The sequence below is a fragment of the Vigna unguiculata genome, unplaced genomic scaffold, assembly GCF_037176805.1.
Source record: "Vigna unguiculata cultivar grain cowpea cultivar isolate G323 ecotype 2 unplaced genomic scaffold, ASM3717680v1 ptg000419l, whole genome shotgun sequence".
Taxonomy (NCBI): domain Eukaryota; kingdom Viridiplantae; phylum Streptophyta; class Magnoliopsida; order Fabales; family Fabaceae; genus Vigna; species Vigna unguiculata.
The window spans coordinates 5,001-23,148 of NW_028197054.1; the positions used below are offsets into that span (position 1 = coordinate 5,001).

Genomic DNA, 18,148 nt, shown 5'->3' on the forward strand with positions numbered 1-18,148 from the left:
TTGCATTAATGATAAAGATCTCTGGGTAAACCGCTAAAAAAAGATTGAACATGTGGGAGGATCCGAACGAATTCTGTTTTCATTTTCCCCGTATGGAGCACTGAGTTACAAACGTTACGATCTTCAACAGGCAGGCTGCACTCTAGGCGGCTAGGAGGGATCGCTAGACCAGCAGCCAGACCAACAATGCCTGTTTCAACCAAGTTTATCCATCCTTGAGTAATAAAAGGTGCCTCAGCGTCTATGCTTCTCCAGGGCCTTTCAAACCCGAAGATAGACGTCGCTCTCTCCTGGATTTTTGAATTCTCCAAGCAGACGTTGGAAGTCTTCCCTGGTGGCACCCACTTCAGCGGTCGTTCCCTTCCCCTCCAAAACGAGGCGTTGTGCGATATCTTGCCATGTAAAGCGGTCTCTTGATTGGTTTTTAGAGAAGGATTCTTCTAGAATCGCACACTTATCTCTAAGATCGTTTATGGTATCGTTTTGATCCTCGGTTGGAAGATCAACCTCTTCCACCCAGTTGGGAATTGGTTTTGGAGGCGAAACAGAATGGCGTCTTGGGTTGGGGTGAAACAACAAGTCCAATTTGTCAATAAATTCCCTTTTTATGTCCGTCCTGAGCTGACTCCAGAGCTGCTCGGATCGAGCGGAAGAAAAGTCAAGGGGGAATGAAGTAAAATCAAATCAAAGAAGGTAGAAATCCTATATACTAAACTAACCAATAAACAGAAAAAGATGAACCATTTCATAATAGAAAGAGCCCGCTGTAACTTGGGCCTTGTTAGATAGAAGCAAAAGACTTTCACTTCTAAATCCAAAGGGAGAATGAACCTAAGAATAACATAGAAAGTCAAGAAGAAAAGGCATCACTTTCCAATACCTACAGCAGCTCCCGCTGAAGCAATTGTAGCAGCTCCGGCACCCATTGATTTTGCACCTTCTAACATCTCGAATTGAGAAAGTCTCGTCACGCTCTTTCATTCACGATTTTATGTTCTCGTCGCTTCCTGTTGTTGGGCTTGGGAAGGGAAAGTCTCAAGTATGTGCTTATTCCACTTCCATTCCCACCGGAAGGGCACCCTATTTTCAGTTAACGCAATCAAGAGGTGGTAGGTGTGGCGTTGGTTTTGCACCGTGTTCCACACGTACAATCCGAGTAGGGTGAGGATCACGAAGACAAAAAGACTCAATAGTGAATAGATGGTGCAAGGGTGCTGTTCCAATAATTCCAATAGCTTCATTCGACATAATTTACCGGACATTCCGCTTCTTTTCTTGCTCTAAAAAAAATGAAGAAAGACTTGTTTGTTGTAAATCGCTGGTTGGGTTTACCCATCAAGAAAGACATGTGGGATTGGGGGACATCTAGAACTAAGTCAAGACTGACTACAATTAAAGAAATCACTACACACTGTCTATCTATCTGTTTCCATCTAATCAAAGACAGTTCCATTCGATCTTAGGCGATCCCAGGTTACCGACTCTCCGGCCTCATTTCGAGGCACGATTGGAGAGCTCCTTGGGCCCGCCGCTTTCTCCAAAATGGAAAACTTTCAAGATTAGCGTACTTTTCTATCTATCACTTACGTCATTTCTTGTTGTCAGTCAATCTTCATCAAGACAGTTGACCGAGTCGAAACCTATTGCTCAAGTCTTCCGAACCCGAATAACGAGAAAACTTTTCTCTTATATACGATACCATCAGACGCGCATTCCTTGGGATCAGAAGGAAGACTCTTTCATTTCAACGTCTACTCAGTTTGCTATCTTTTTCAGGATAAGGATCGGCCTATCCAACCACTATGGGATATGAGGTTTTTCCTCGGCTGCACAATCCGATGTGCAGAACTACTGAACGGAAAAAGGATCCTATTCCTCAGTCGACTTCCACCCGCCCGGCTAGTTGCATCAAAGGCATTAATTGTTTGACGGAGTTCTTTTCCGAGAGGGAAGAAGGGCAAGCAGGTCCCCCAAACGGTCTCAGAGTACGCAAGTCTTCGATTGGAGAAAGAGGTCGGGTTAGGGCAGGAAGGCTAAAGCTGCCGTTAAGCGGTTAAGTAGGAAGGATAGGTCTATAGTTGTTGTAGTAGAAGCTAAAGGTTGTCAACTTACGTTCTGTTCCAGCTTGAAAGTGAAGACGAAGCCAGCCGTTGAGTTGAAAGTTTGAGCGCTGTGTTGCGGCATGGGCCCTTAAGCTTCTTAGGCAAACTCTTTCATAACCTTGTCCCTTGTGTCGTTGAAAGGAGTCTAAAGCCAGATAAGATCATTCCCTAAGGGACTAGTCCTTCTATCTGACTTCTTCTACTCAATCAGCATGAAAAAAAAAGGCATAGAAGGGTGCAATACTTCTATCTTTCTGCCACTTCGTCTTGTACCTGTCCTTTTGGGACAGCCTCTCTCTTCACACCTTGAACCAGGACTAAAACCTATCCCTTCTATTATGATATGAATAAATCCTACTTAACCGCTAAAGGAACGTAGTTGCATTTCTATTCTATAAGGAGAGGGATTGAAGCTTCTTTGATAGAACCTGGGAGAGGTATGTTTCATTGCAGGTTCTTTAGAGCTTGGAGTTTAGAAGCATACTTGTTAGAGTAAGGAGCGGAGATACTCGACTGATAGGGAGAGGAACGAAGTAGCGTGTTGTTGATAGAACAAGGTATGAAGTAGCTCGACATTATAAAAGGAGAGGGGTTGGCTGGCTTCCCTACTTCGTCTTCTATCTTTCTTCCACCCCCTGGACACCATTCTACCCAGAACTCGTGTATGGATCGAGAGCTTAGAATGCCGTTAGAGAAAAGGCGTCATGAGTGGAAACACTCAGATGTGAGGTTAGTGACCTCAGTCTGTGGAGGTCCTTCAGACCCACGGGCGTGGGTGAAGGTTACACTGTAACAGGTGTATATTTTCGCTCATATCCTGAGCGGGTATTTGATTGAAGTGTCAAATACGCCGTCCTGGTCCTACTAAGATCAGCGCCAACCATTGGCAGCACAAGATCGCTGCGAGGAGAGTGCCCGACCTATTTGTCTTTCTCGCACCGATGATTAAACATAATTGCGTTATGAAAGAATGTTCGATCATCAAACTAAGACTCACTGAAAGCTGCCGTTCACGTCAGGGCATATAGATCAGCGGATATGTAGTTTCGTGTACTGATTCTCTTCGAGATTGGGTTGGTGTTCAGTGTGGGCAGTCTCATTTGCTAATCTATATGTTTTCAGTTTCAAGAGGGAAGAAGCGGGGTAGAGTAATTGGTCAACTCATCAGGCTCATGACCTGAAGATTGCAGGTTCGAATCCTGTCCCCGCCTAATCATCTGAGGCCGTAGTCAGCCTCAATCTTTCTGATTCGTAAGTAACTCAGTGAGTGCTTTCCTTTTCCCATGTCTTTTTTGGTCAACAACCAACCACATCTCTATATAGTCAAAACACTAGTCCTACAGGCTTGACGGGGTTCAGTCTGTATGGAGGGAAGATTTTTTTGAATGTAAGTAAAATGGATAAAAAGATCGATTTTTTTTCTTTTTCGTTTCTTATCTATCCCATAGCTGTTGTTGTTCTCTATTCCCTTTTTAGAGGGGGGCGCCCACCCGCATTGAATCTCCCCGATCCGGGTCTCGATCTCACTTTTGCCTTTTATGCTTTGCATTCATAAATGAATATTCGACTTGAAACCCTGTTCAAGGAACGCTTTGGGGAGTATTACGTATTGCCAGACGGCTTCACTTTCTCAGCCGGGGCATCTAGACTCACAAGTTGAAACCTTACAGGGTTTGCAAGATATCTTTGTTGATCTATTTTTTGAAGGGGGGCAAAGCCCTTCTTTTTTGACTGCTTTGGAGTTTGTTCTTAATTGGGTGGAGAAAGATGATTCGCTTTTTTTATGTTCCTTTAGCCTTTCGTGGAGATCGAATCCCGACTTTTTCTGACTGATGAACGAAATTAGTGCAGCGGCAAGGAGCGTTTTTGACTTCCTAACATGGATACCAAGTCTGGGTCAGAGAATTCATAGTAAGGCGATACGCTCTCCGATGCAGTAGATCAGCGGACCGGAAGATTAGCATGTGAGGCGAGAGTGTCCGGTCTGCTTCAAGTCCTGCCGTTCAATACTGGACTTCTTCTTCCGCTTCCAGGAGCAGCCTCTATCCTGTTGAGGTGAGGCCTTTGACTCCGCTTGCCTCTACTTTTCATGTCAAGCGTACAAGTGTAGTTTAGTGGGATTGACTTCTAAAGACAGGAATTCTTTTTCATCTCCTCGGGCAAGACCCTGTATAAGTCGACGTCTTAACCTGACTTCCTGAGCTCAGAGATTTGATGATAGGGATTGTTCACAGCACTAGTTGTCACCGTCTAATCCTTTCATAAAAGACATTCACTGACCCACGTAGGACTGCTGAATGGAATGATTCCTCCCCCGAGGGTGATGGAAGGGGGGGCACGACCCGATCTAAGATTACTCCCTGAGCAGAGTCTGACTTTTCGAAAAGAAGAGAGGAAGGGGCGTACCAAAAAGTTCTCCAATTCGATGAGGACAAGCAGGCACAACAATCCCAGGAAAGGTTCGAAGCACGTAGTTGCAAAGCTAATATTCAGAAGTTCAGTTCGTGAGATAGCTCCCCGGACCAGATCTTTTTGATAGATTCCTAGTACCGACCTTCCGTTCAGTGTAGGGAAGGGATTTGCCCCAAGCCAACAAGGAAGCAAAGTACCCGTGCTATCAGTACAAGTATAAGCCGGATCGTACCACACGGGAGCAGGATCCGCGTTCCACCTCTAAACCATAGGATCGGGCAATTAGAATCATGCCACTTTTTTATGGCAGGTTGAAGTTTCAGGCCAAGGGCGAAAGCAACTATGACTGACATCCTTAGATGAGCTTCAGGCCACTTGACCAATAGGCAAGCTCAAGTAGCTTTCAATCGGGGAGGATCAAGTCCAAAAGAAAGAGTGAAGGATCTGTCTTTTTTCCCAGCTGTATGAAGAAACCAAGCCAACCGAAACCGATTCAAGAGCCCTTCTATTTTTTATGTTATTTTATTATTACTTTTGCTCTGACTTTGAGCGATTCCATATCAACTAATGGAATCATAATAATAATTTCAATGAAAGGTTTAAGTAGTGCTTTTTTATTAATTCAATTATATGATGTTGTTCTACCTATTTGTCTGCCGAGGAACGTAGTCGCTTTCTGGTTGAGTTGAGCGTATGTCTTTGCCCAGATATTTTTCCTTTGTTTGAAAAAGACTAACTACTATAGTATAGTAAGGGGCCTTTTCTTGCTCGTTAGCGCTGTTTTTTGATTGCAGGGCGCTAGCTTACTAATAAAGAATAAATATATATATATAGGGCTTTTTTCTTTCATCTTTCAGCTTGATCGGAATCGATTCTATGATTGAATAGCAGAAGTGCTACTTATTAATTAGTAGTATAAACTCGGAGAGACAGACAGAGAGGCAATCATACCTGCTAACTCCTAGGATGAGAAGTAGGTCCCTTGTTTTTGGCAGGAATAGTTCCATTGTTGCCCCTCGGGAGAGTGAGTCTACTTAGCGAACTGGCAGGACGCGGAGATCGATTGATAAAGATGAATCTCGAGAGTGGATGGTTGACCGCCGCCCCCTTGTCCTGGAGGCTCTCCGGCCGAGGAGGGGCTTGCTATCGTAACCTTTTATCCCGGTGTATGTGAAAAAGAGTGACGAACCCTTTTTTGTTCGGTCATAGGTTGGTGTCCAAAGAACGAGAGTCGGCTTCCTTAACTTAAGTCCGTTGTTCCTCAGTAGCTCAGTGGTAGAGCGGTCGGCTGTTAACTGACTGGTCGTAGGTTCAAATCCTACTTGGGGAGAATTTGGAGTTATAGCTTTTCTGACCTAGCGACCCCTGTCCTTCCCCTTAGTTTCTAAACTAGCAGAATCGTGGGACATCCAAAGTGGGAAGTTTCTTGTTTCTTTTTTTTCTATTTCTTACTCCCTTTTTTAGTTTAGGAACTTGGTTCGTTCAATTCACTTGCTCATGAACTCGCAGCTTCGCCAGAAGCGACTAGGGGGGAGCTGTCGTAGAAGCTTTGCCCTTTGTACAGAGATTGTTATGAACTGACTAGCGGAACGCTAGCTAAGCTAAAAAAGAGTCTGAGTTCCCTTCAATCAAATCAATAAGCTTTATTTCAGGTTTTTATCCCTCCTTCTTAGAACCCATTGATGGAGGGGGGCCTCGGCCCGGGAAGGGGAGAGTGGCCGAGTGGTCAAAAGCGACAGACTGTAAATCTGTTGAAGTTTTTCTACGTAGGTTCGAATCCTGCCTCTCCCACTTGTTTGTTGTAGACTTCTTCGAAGAGAAAGGGGGAGAAAGAAATCCTATAGCTTAGCTTGAGTAAAGCCCATTAGTATTAGTAGTAATTGGATCTTTTCTAAGGTTTGAGGATGCTGTACCGATAGGTGCGGGAGATTTATATTGATATAAAGATAACGTCAGCATATTGGCTCCAGCCGGTAGCACGGGGCTTGCGAATTCTTCGATCCATACCCTCTGAGTTAAAGAGTGGGTCGGCACAGTTTTCCAGGTTGGTTCAAACTTCATCCCTTGTTCAAGGGGAATAGTTTGAATCTGGGGTACATAACGGTTTACAAGACGATTGAAGGACTCCTTTATGGAGCCAACCAACTCAACAACAGTGTCCATACAAGACACCGGCTGAGATATACTGGAAAAGTGTTTTCTACCCGTTTTGCTAAGGTTATAATCTTAGAAAAGGAGAAGAAAGATACCATTTAACCAGCATATCCGCCTTTTGATCCCGTACACATATCATCCTTCTATGATGGGAAGGGATTTACCTGGGCTTGCACTGGAAATCCTATGAGAATATGACAATAGGAGTTTTCTTAACTGCTAAGCTTACACAGACTCCTGAAAGATTCGGACGAAGGCATTCCAAAAAAAAAAAAGAAGAAAGCTATTTATACGCTAGAGCCTTACAGAGACTTCCTAAAAAGAAGTGACCTTATCTAAATCTAAGGTAAAAACTCAAAGGCCCACATGCTTTCCTTTTTTGCTTGCCTAAGTCCCTTTTTCTACATATGGATTGAAAAAAGTTTTTCGGCCTGTCATGGACAGAAACTAAACCAGGCTCGCGTAGATACATTACCTGAACCATGCTTTTCCCAAGCGGGGGTCTAAGACCCTTTTCGGAAGCAAAACCCAGAGCAAAGGGGGGCACGGACAGCAGTTAGAACATACAGATAAGAGCACATAGCATCACTTACATCAGAAGTGGGATCACTCACTTCAAACCTTACTTCACAAGATCTTATCGCATTGAAAATCCGTATGGTGCAGTTATGAACGGAAGCACTGGGGTTAAGCCGAAAGTAGAAGTCGAAAGAGTAGTAGGAGTAGGCGAGAAGCCGGCGCGTCTTCATTTTGGGAATTCCTAACGGAATGAATATAACCAAGGGGAATGGAAATCATCGAAGATATAGTGTGTGTGCCGTGAGTAATCAATCTTCGCAAAGACAGAATCATGGATGTGGTCGTACTAATACTAATACTAATAAAGGATACTCTTTTGATACTTCTTTAATAGATCAGGAATTTATTTTCTTCAAAAATGGATTTGACTTTGCTTTTTAGGATGCTAAGGTTGGGGTGCTTATCCTCGTTTTAGTGATGTGCAGGCCCACTCGATGAAACGAAAAAGCTTGACAAGCTGGATGGATATTGGGTCACGGACATAGGAATACGGAATTAAAAAACCTGAGGCATTTAGGAAAACAACAAGCCTTGGTGCGACCTGACTCGGAACTGGAATTGGCAAAGAAGGAAGCCCCAGGTGCTTGAAAGACCAATACGCTCTAATGAGTCCCACTTACCAATATTTAAGGTGCACCGCAGGACTCATTCTGATCCACCCGCGGACACCCCTATCTTAAGCAAATGCCGACTTACCCTTGGCCTTCCCAGATAAGAAAAAAAAGAGAAAGAATTGCCTCTCGCTCACACCCTTTCTAGGGGCGAATCATCGGATCGGATTGACCACCCTTTCTTTTCGCTTTTGATGCAGCTACAGCCTTTTCAACTGCTATTTGCTCGGTAACCATTATCTAGTCATGAAACGGGAACCGTAAATGAATACGAATAGGCCCTTCGAACTTGATTCACAAGACAGGCTCCGGTCTTAGGCATGTCTATCAGGTCCATTCTATCTCCTCCTCGAAGGAAGAGGCTCAAAGGCGAAAGGGATCGCCCTTGACCCCACTACTGCTCAGCTTACTTGCTTTCCCTAAGCACACACACTAAGTAGATAGTAGGCACAGGTACGCTAGGAGCTCATCGAACTTAACTTGTAGAGTGAGACCAGTGCTCGATATGGTTCATTTCAGTTCTCGTTCTCTCGATATGCTTCAACACATACCTGTCATCTATCTTTTTCAAGCGGTATCTCAGTCTGCTTTCCCTGATATTGGTAGTACGTACTATCTTTCCTTGCGTGGAAGTAGTTCAAAGCTATCTTGAGATATATCTAAAAGCTATATATAAGGAGAAGTCCCGGTAGAGCTATTTCATGCCCTCTTATATGCTCGCTAACGTTTGTTAGCTCGTTTCCAAGTACAGAAGGCGGGTCTGGGAGACTTTTAAGTGAGAGAAGACCGCTGATAAAACAGTAGTGCTGCTCACTGATCGGTAGGGAGGAAGGAAGCATAGCAGGGGAAGGGGATAGCAAGAGAGAGAGACATGCGAGTTCGACTCTCGTTCTATCCATGTTCAGCAGTCCTTGTCCATGTTGGAACTGGGCAGTACCGCTCAACTACGAGATGCTTGAAAGTAGTTGCTTTTACTGTCTTTATTGAGATGTTCCGTGTACCGCACCGAGCCTTAATAGGTTGAGATTCTGTAAGTAACTACTCCGTGCAGGAATCTCTTTATGGAGGGAATTTGGATTTGTTATGAGATGGACTTCTTTTTCAATGATTCTTCTGATTTACTTCCTCTGGCAGTTGTAGTCATTTATGCTCTGTGGTGGCGGCGCCCTTTACCATTATTAAATTTGCCTCGACCCGACCCCGATCTGACTTTAGCATTTGATGCTCTGAGATATGAAATATCTTCTTTACTATAAACCCTGTTCAAGGAACGCTTTGGTGAGTATTACGAATTGCCAAACGGCTTCACTTTCTCAGCCGTTGGTGAGCATCTATATTTTACGATCTTGATGTGACGGCTGGGTCTTGACCTAGCTACCGAACTGACTTAATGAAATGGTAGACGTGGCCAAAGGAAGGGGTCGAAGGACAACGAGAACTCACAGCTTTCTCTCTATCCTGCCTGAGGCCAAACTCACACTTTATGGAGCTATAGCATACATTGAGCCTGCAGGGAGAGCCCTCTGGAATTGCAAAAGCCTTTGCCTCTATAACAGCCTCAATTCAAAGAAAAGTGTAAGTTACATTGATTCGGTCTTCGGGCTCACCTGATCTTCTTGGGAGCGTACCCTACAAGGGAAGAGAGTAGCCTGGGACAAGATATCTGATTTACGCAAGGCCAAGCCGACCTTCCGCTTCCGGAATGGATTTCTTTGAGACAATAAAAGAAAGATAGATAAGGGATTTTTCTTTCCCAGCCGTTGCCCTTGTCAGAGAGATTCCTTTTTTTCTTTAAATAAGAGAATTCTGACCTCAACCTCACTCAAGGGATAGAAAGGGGCGATGAGCTCAGTGGAGTAGAAGCCGTCCTTCTGAAATAGAAAGCCCTAGCTATGAGTTACTCCAATCTAGCCGTGAAGCGCGAGGGCCAATATTCAAATGAAAGCAAGGGGCTGATTGTCCTCATGGGGAAGGGATGAATACGAGCTGTCGGAAGAGCTGCTCTCTAAGAAGCAACCAATCCAAGAATTTCTTGATTTGGTAGAGTACCAGTCACAACACTAGAACCAAGTTAGGTGAGCTTGAATGCATAGGTAAGAGCGGGGAAAGCTGCTCTTAGAGCGTACTCCTTCCGATCTAGGCGTATGGTTGAATCTATCCTTCAAGTAGTGCTTGATTGAGGGATGAACCCGAATCCGTACTTTCCGGTACTTTTCCTCTTTCAAGTGGGTTGAACTCTTTCTTTTTCTTTTATTGGCACGGATGGACACCTCGAAGAGAATCCTTCTTCTTCTGCCTGGCTGGCTTTGTACTGACTGATAAGAGTCTCCAATATGCAAGCCTTACACGTGACTTAGTAAGCCAAAACAGGGCAACCCACTGCTCGCGACGTGCGGTGCGAGTTGCTTTGTAAAAGGTATTTATGTATCAATCAGTAGCCAGAGAAAAAAAAAAGTACAATTGCAACTTCAGACATTGAAGAAGATTTTTTAATGAGCAAATTTGGCGCAAGCCAATGCCGCTAATAAACACCCTTTTTGAAATTGAAATGAAACAACTTTGAAGCGCCCTAACATGTACCTACGGAGCAGAAGATAGATCGGTCCTCGTAGAACGTTCAAGACTTTAAGTCTGTTGTTCCATATCAATTACTAAACCTCGTGGTATCCACGTACAAAACATACCATTACCAATAAAAGAATTAGCACATTGGTGTCGGTCTACTAAGCCAGTCAATCAAGTATGTAGTGTAGAGTCCATGGTGTAGGACAGGTTTTAGTACGAGGAGTTCAATGAAAGGATTTCTCTATAGTAAGAGTGATCCATGGCCTTTCGCCTAGAGTCATAGAAGAATTCCTTCATGCTTCCCATAGGGGTAGGAAAGAGTCAAGTGGCCGGTTAAGCAGCTAGTCCTACCTAATCTAGGCACATACGCCGGTGAGAGCAGTGCCTTTTCAAATCAAAGCTTAGCTTCTGAGATTCTCTGACTAATAGAAAACAATCTTTTGGGAAAGTATTCTGCGCTCTACTCTATTAGGCTGTGGGGCCCAGATCTTCTTGAATAAACTACTGTTTGCCCCTTGGAATGAAGCCTCTTAGGCTGTCTACCTTTGATTCAAGAGTCTCACCTTGGCGATCTACTGAGAAGGTCGTATCCATGGTCTCGACTCGCTCATACCCAGCCCACCTCTCTGAGGGGGACTTCCTTGCTATGCCACCATCCTATTAGCTTAGCTGGTAGTTAATCTATTTACTAGTCTGATGCACACTTGGAAGGCTCTCCTTTATCTTACCAGTCGTGCAGCACTATACACGCGTTTAGGTCATCATTCTTATCTAAGGCGGATAATTGGGCTTATAATGCCTTTGTTTTATGGACCTCGGGACCTTTCATTTCCAACTTCGGCCTATCATCTTATGTTTTTAGTTTCAAAAAAAGAAAAGGTTCGCGCCCTAGAGTGCATCCACGTCTTAGCCTTCACGGATGAGGCCTGCTATGACAAGGGATAGATAGGCACTACCTCTAACAAGGTAGTCCTATGGCGATAGAATGCCTTCTGGATACGACTAAAGAATAAACCATTATCTATATTCCTAGTCCCTTTGTCTGAGCACAGGTGACTCTCTTAGTGTTAGTACTTGTTCAGTTAAGATGTACATAGTCTTTAGGGTACGGTCATTACGCAGCAATATATCTTCCCCACTGGGCGTGGTATACAAGATAGCATCTAGCAAAGGACTTATCAAACCTGTTCCGAATCCAGAATCGAAAGCCATAGGAACAAAGCTTGAGGAATACTGTGACTTCCATCAAGCCAAAGCAAAGTGAACGAATTGTTCATAATGGTGTCTGTGTGAAAAGGAGATTCCTTAGAAAGATTTGACTCCTCAACAGCTGTTCTCCCCTTACACCAACTGTATGTAGTTGAATCGAGATTGGCGTTGCCTGGGTCAACTCTCTCCTATCTCATGTTGCTATTTTAGCTTTCATTTCCGTTATGTTACATATTGATCTTCTTTGACCCGCGAAAGCGAACGAGGAAGCTTACCATTCCGCCGTCGGTCAGTTATTCAAAGAAGAGTATCAACGGTATAACTACGAAATATTGATAGCAAAGCTCGGACTTTCATCCCAAACTCTTTCTTCTTTCGAATCTGAACCATGAAAGTCAGTCAATGTTGGCTTCCTCGATTACACAGTTGACCACACGCATTCAACGGTAGGGAGTAAGACCTTCTCTTTACAATTTGGAAGGTAAATTCCAGGGATACTCATCGAGTGGACCATACCAAGGCTTTCCAAGAAAGCTCCTTCTTTGCTTTTCTGATTGATCTCATTGTGGACGTGTAGAGATAGGCACCTTATCTATGCAATATAGATCTCTCTAGACAGATTCGTGAAAGATCCATTTATTTACGCCATGGAAGTTTCATTGCTGAATGACTTGTCTGCTACCAACTCCTTCCTCTATGGGTAGGGCATCTCTACATGTGAGACCTTGTATACAAATTGATCACATACCGCCGAGTAATTAAAGAAAAACTCCTCCTTGCTTTCATGCATAGCAGACTAACAAGCTGAAAAGTGATCTCGCTGTACCCGATCCCCAAGCACTGACATTGAGAGAAGAGTGGAACGGGACTAGCCTTATAGGGGACTTCCCCGGATACTTATCAACTCATATCGGAGCAAGGAAGCTAGCAACCTACTGAGACTGAGACCGCGCGAAGCAATACCACATTCTCAATACCCCGGAAGACAGCGATGTAGGGCTTCGTTCTTCTCTTGTTCCTGTTTCCATACGGTATCGATGGGCCGATCGTTTCCTCTGGGAAAACTAGCAAATAGCATTTCCCTGGAAGTGGCATGTCAAAAAGGAGGAATTTAGATCCCACCTATGGGCGAAATCAATGAAGACCTTTTCCCTCCCTTCGGTCGCCTCTATTTCGAGAAATGTTGTTCTTCACTAGCGGCAAAACTAAGAATGATTTTATCCCTCATGGGCTGGCATGAGAAATTGAAATTGATCGATCTCCCCGATGGGAAGAAAGATTCCTAACAGTTATAAGACGATTATGTGCGGCGTAAATGGTGATCATTGCAGGATAAAACTTGGTGCTATAGCAAAACAACTTTTTCTTCCACGCACAGAATAGGTTGTTCAAGAAGGGGACAGGGATGTGGATCTCACTACTATTGATTAACCGGTGTCAGTTGCTTTAACAGCTTTCCATGGGCATCCACCCGCAAAGATAAGAGGCCTACGCAACGATCCTTAGAACTCTCCGGTTCAAAGCCGCCCGCAATCGATACCTTTCCATTCCTATATCCTATACGATACGCTATTTTCCTGTTTCAAAGAGCTTATTCGAGAACAAGGCGCAGCAAGAGCTAATTCGATAACAGGATTCTTCGCAATTAGCCTTTCCTCGCTTTCGCTTTCAAGGGGCGTAGCGCTTGCTTACTTCTTAGAGTAGAGTCCGGAATTTTTAGCTTATTAGGTCACAATCCTGTCTTATTTAGATCTTCTTTCAGTCTAGCCCTTCTTCCACATGAGATCCTATTTTTCCTAACTCCATGTAGCACCACTATCCAATGAAAAAAAAAATCCTGCTATTTCACTCCTGGAATTCCCTGATAGAGAACTCCAGTTCTATACCTGGGGCTAGCTACTAGCTCAGACTCCGGCTTCTTAGTGTGGCCAAGTGGTAAGTCCTTTCTTTTCTGTCTGAGAATATGTCTTATCTTCCGAGGTGGCATGAGACAATAAGTGAGTTCCAGTTTAGTCTTTTGAATGTTCCTGAGGTGGATCGAGTCTCTGGTAGTTCTAGGTGGCTAGAGACCAGGGCTAACAGTCCTAGAAAGAGCAGTCCTATTTCTAAAGTACACGAACATCTTTGACATAAGGACGCTTTCAATCTTTCTTCATGAAAGCCAGACAGCGGAGCGGAGATAGAGTCCAAGCGCACTATAGCACTGCAGGGAAAGAAAATATCTTCCTTTGAAAAACTAAAGTAGTACTAAATCAAAGAAAGACATGAATTGCCCGAAGGCCAGGTTCTTTATTCCCATAGGCACAAAGACCGATCCCGACCGTCCCTTATTATTTGATTTTACACGTGCCTGGAAATGATGCTTGAATTCTTGCTTGTCTTATGAGCCATTTACTTACTTATGGAAGACATGGGGCACGAACGAGAGCATGGTTAATTAAGTAGGCTATGGAGCATGAGCCATATCAGTGCTAGAAAGACTTCCTTTTTCGATATGGTTTGATAGTAGGAGAGAAGTAGTACCCCTACGAGCGATGGATAAGAAATGCTTTTTTTTTTCAAGCGGAAGAAACTTCACTGCAGGGGAAGGCTTATGTCACTCGGATGGGAAGGCGCTAGCCGCATGGAGTAGCCATAAGAGTTAGAAGACCGCCATCAAGGATGACAAGTCACATCGGGACAGCCCTTTTTCCAGCTAGCTGATATAGAATGGAAGGGGAAGGAGGAGAAAGATAAAAAGGCAATCAACAGACTCTGATAGACGCTATGGGACCATCTCCCTTGGGAGAAGCCTTTCCGTTGTTCCAGGGTTTTCTTACTATTGAGGTCCATTTTTCCTATCATGGCATGGGGATTAGAGAGAAGATCAAGAGTTTCGAACAAGCACGCAAGCCTGAAAGCATGAGTTTCCAGCGATCGAAGTTCAAACTTGGCCGGACAGGAAAGAGGGAAAGCCTTCTTCTCAATGAGCTGTATCCATTATACAATCACCGGGCTTTGCCAAAGACAGTCCCAGTAAAGGGGTGTGTAGCAAAGCATCCACCGAGACTAGATTGGAAGATAGTCATGTGCTCTATGAAAGCAATCGAACATCATGTGTGAAGCATATGAGATGGCTAGCCGGGCAGTTCCATCATAGTTCGTGACAGGGTGTAAAGGATATATGATCTTACTTTACGATTGAGGTCTTCTTTCTCCTCTTCTTCACCGGGAACCCCTATTTCATCAACCAGACGGACAATGGGAAGCGTCTCTGAGCAATAAAAAGATAAGCCAAAAACGTGAAGTAGAGGGATCCCATCCTGACGGATGAGCTGCTCCCTCCCCCGGTTAACTACCACTACCCGGTCTTCCCTTTGAATTGATAGCTTCCGCTGGAGCACTTGCCTTCGTGATGAATCCCTTGAGCTTTGACTATCTTTTTGCTTCTTCTTGCTAGCCTTCGATTGTATGGTTTCCTGTATCGCTCTTGTCAAGCTCCAGCCCGATCCCTGTGATCTCGTACTTGGCCTTCCCCCCCTCTTTATCTTCGTCCCGGGATAGAGCCTTTCACTAAAGGGAAGGTTCCCGAGCTTGGCCGAAAAAAATCCTGGAAGTAGCACTGCTTTGGCGATTGGCAAGACATATCCGAGTAGCGCTGCCTGAACGAAGCGTGGGCGTAAAGCATCAAGTGGAGGCGTCGAATCCTTGCAAGAGGGGGGCAGACCGGTCAAAGCCAAGTCCAGACGAGCTGGCCAAAAGGCATAGGGCCAAGGCGGAGCTGGCAGGCTCATCTCACTTATTGTGTGCTTTGTTGGAATAGACTGACATCAAGGGAAAGTGCACTTTATCTCGATTCCTCTCTTTCTACAACTCTTTCCAACCCACTGCTCAGCCCCCCTCCAAACTATGGCATCAAGGTCGGACCAAGGGTCGGGCCTCCACCGATCTACTGATAAGGTAAGGGGAAAGACAACTGAATAAATAGGTCTATCTATCCTATAAAGACGGGCTAGAGTAAACGCCAAGCGCTGGCCCATTAGTGGGTTCAATTCCTGCTTGCCTCTCATTTTCAATTGTTTGTTAGAGTAGTCTCGATCCTATTGAACATAAGCTATATCACAGGGAGTAAGTAGATCATGATCGGAGGGGACGACCGGAGAAAGATAAGTCAAGGAGGACCCGAAGAGGAAGAGCGGTCCGTCCTAAACGAAGAGCGGTCGCTGAGAGCGAAATGAACTGATTTGGCCGGAGGGGGCCACGGGATTAGACTCTCGATGTATTATTACATTTCTAGCGGGAGGAGAGTAGCCCCGAAAGAAGTCGGTCCTAGCGAAAACACATAATACAGCTTATGGCCGAGAGTGTCATGAAAGAAAGGTCAGTCTGCACAGGCGGGACGTGACATTAATAGACAGGTCAAACTGTGGAATCGTCTGATTTTCACTCGGATGACGTAATTCAATTTGATTTATATCAGTGTGCAGCAGCCCCTATGACAGAATTGAACATCAGATATATCACATCCATAAAAAGATTAAAAACAGTCGGTTATGAGAGCAGCACTTTTCCTTGCGGGGGCCCCGTCTCCCATCGGTGCGCTGGAGACGATTCTTTCTGTATCTTCGGCTTCGTCTTCTCCTCCTTCTGAGTCAAACAGATAAAATAAAACATGTGAATGAACGAATTTATCGTAGATTGCACGAGCAAACCACCCTTTTTTACTTTACAAATGATTGTGATTGTGGAGTTGAGGCAGGGGCTCTTGCTTTTTACTAGGCTAGACGACTCGGCGATTCTACCCTACTTTTTTCCCAGGATTGGACGCCTATTGACGAAGCTCAGGATTGGATTGTCGCCTTACTGCTTGACGAGAACAACCTACCACTGACTTTTTGAAAGTACCTATCTCATTGCACTAAAAGAGTCTGTCTTTGACGATAGGGCTTGAGGTCGATCGGTCCACCACTAAGGATCTATGGTAGGTCAAAGAGCGCAGAGAAGATTGTCCACCACTTCTTCTTGTACGCGCTATAAGATATAGGCTTTCTATGAAAGCTCGTAAGATCAGCTGACAAAACAAAACAGAAAGGGATTCGGACTCGCCTGGTTCATGTCTATCGACGAGGGATCTCAGATTGCGCTTGACCGCAGACTCGTAGCATGGGTGAGAATTCTTCATCTTAGGTAATGAAGGTGGGCGGCTCGTCGTCTTTGAAAAAGGAAGGGATGATTCTTGCCAAACTCTGTCATGCCCATCCTCCTTGGAGTTTAAAAAAAAAGATCCCCTTATGTTTTTCCGTCTTCTTCTCTGCCGAAAGGAAAGACAAAGGCGAGGGAGTCCTCGAACGGGGAAACCCACGATTGAGAGGTCAGATCACACCATCCTCATTGATCCAACTCGGGTTGGTATGCTCACAAAGAGAGACCCTACCACATGTGTTTCAGTTTGAGAGCCACCCTGTTTTCTCGATGTCTTCTTCTCTTTCGGGTGGGAGGCATTCTTCAATAGCTTTCATTACTGAGGGGCCCAATCCTAAGAATAAGAGTATCAAAAGACTCGATCTATCCGACCTTACCATAGTCTCCCTCGAGGCGCGGTCAACCTAGCAGGTGTCATACCTTCAAAAGAGATGGCTCAGACAGATTAGCTATAATGCGCAGTTAGATACTTCGATGGCTCTCGAACTAGCTGTGTTAAGCATATAGCTAGCCTTCTATTACCTTATTTCTCCAAATTTATGAATCCATAATTGTTGCCATTCAGTCTCTTATTAGCGATAGGGGCCGTCATCCAACATGCTTCTATCTAAGTGATTTCATACCTTATTCCCTCCGCCACCCTCACCCTTCTAAGCTCCTTTGCCCTATGCCTTTAGTTAGTCTGCTTTGAATGATCATTTCACTCTTCGAAGGTGAGCGAAGTACTTCGAGGGATTAGATGGAAGGAACCTCTGCTAAGAATGGAATACAATTCTTTGTGTCCTTATTTAGCTTTCAAGTGGGAGAGGACTTCCATAGAGTGAGCCCTTCGATCGCGGTGCTCATCTTACCACCCTAACTACTAGCGCAGTCCAACTTATCCCTGCTAACCCACAACTAAAGCACCATGACTCTTTGATTCCGAAATGCGGCCGAGGGCATCGGAAAGGACACATCACACGCCCTAACTCCACGAAGGGATGGATGGAATAGACAGGCACAAACCGTTGACCCTAATCTTACCAAGATATACAGGTATTCAATCCAGAATGGGCACAGAAACTGTTCAGGAAGTGAATAAAGCAGAAAGATACACATTAGTATTGGACTTAACCCCAGAGGAGAAAGAAGAACCTCCGCTTGTCCTAGAGCTAGCCTCAGAGTCAGAAGTTTATGTTAACCATACCACTAGGACAGGAAGGGTCTATCAACCGCCTCATTTGCAAGGCTAAGAAGAGCAAGAATCTATTATGCCTTTCGCTCAGTTATGAGCCAACAGGAATTTGACTGGATTGAGACTCGCGGTGCTTACACCTCTAAAGTCAGCCTCGCTCA

At 44.6% G+C, this 18,148-nt stretch overlaps 1 non-coding gene across 1 annotated transcript; it reads left to right on the plus strand.

Annotated features, from left to right (window-relative positions):
* The first annotated feature begins 6,222 nt into the window (after nt 1–6,222).
* On the plus strand, nt 6,223–6,305 carry TRNAY-GUA (transfer RNA tyrosine (anticodon GUA)). The gene has a single exon. It is a non-coding gene; the product is annotated as a tRNA-Tyr (tRNA).
* The last annotated feature ends 11,843 nt before the right edge of the window (nt 6,306–18,148 follow it).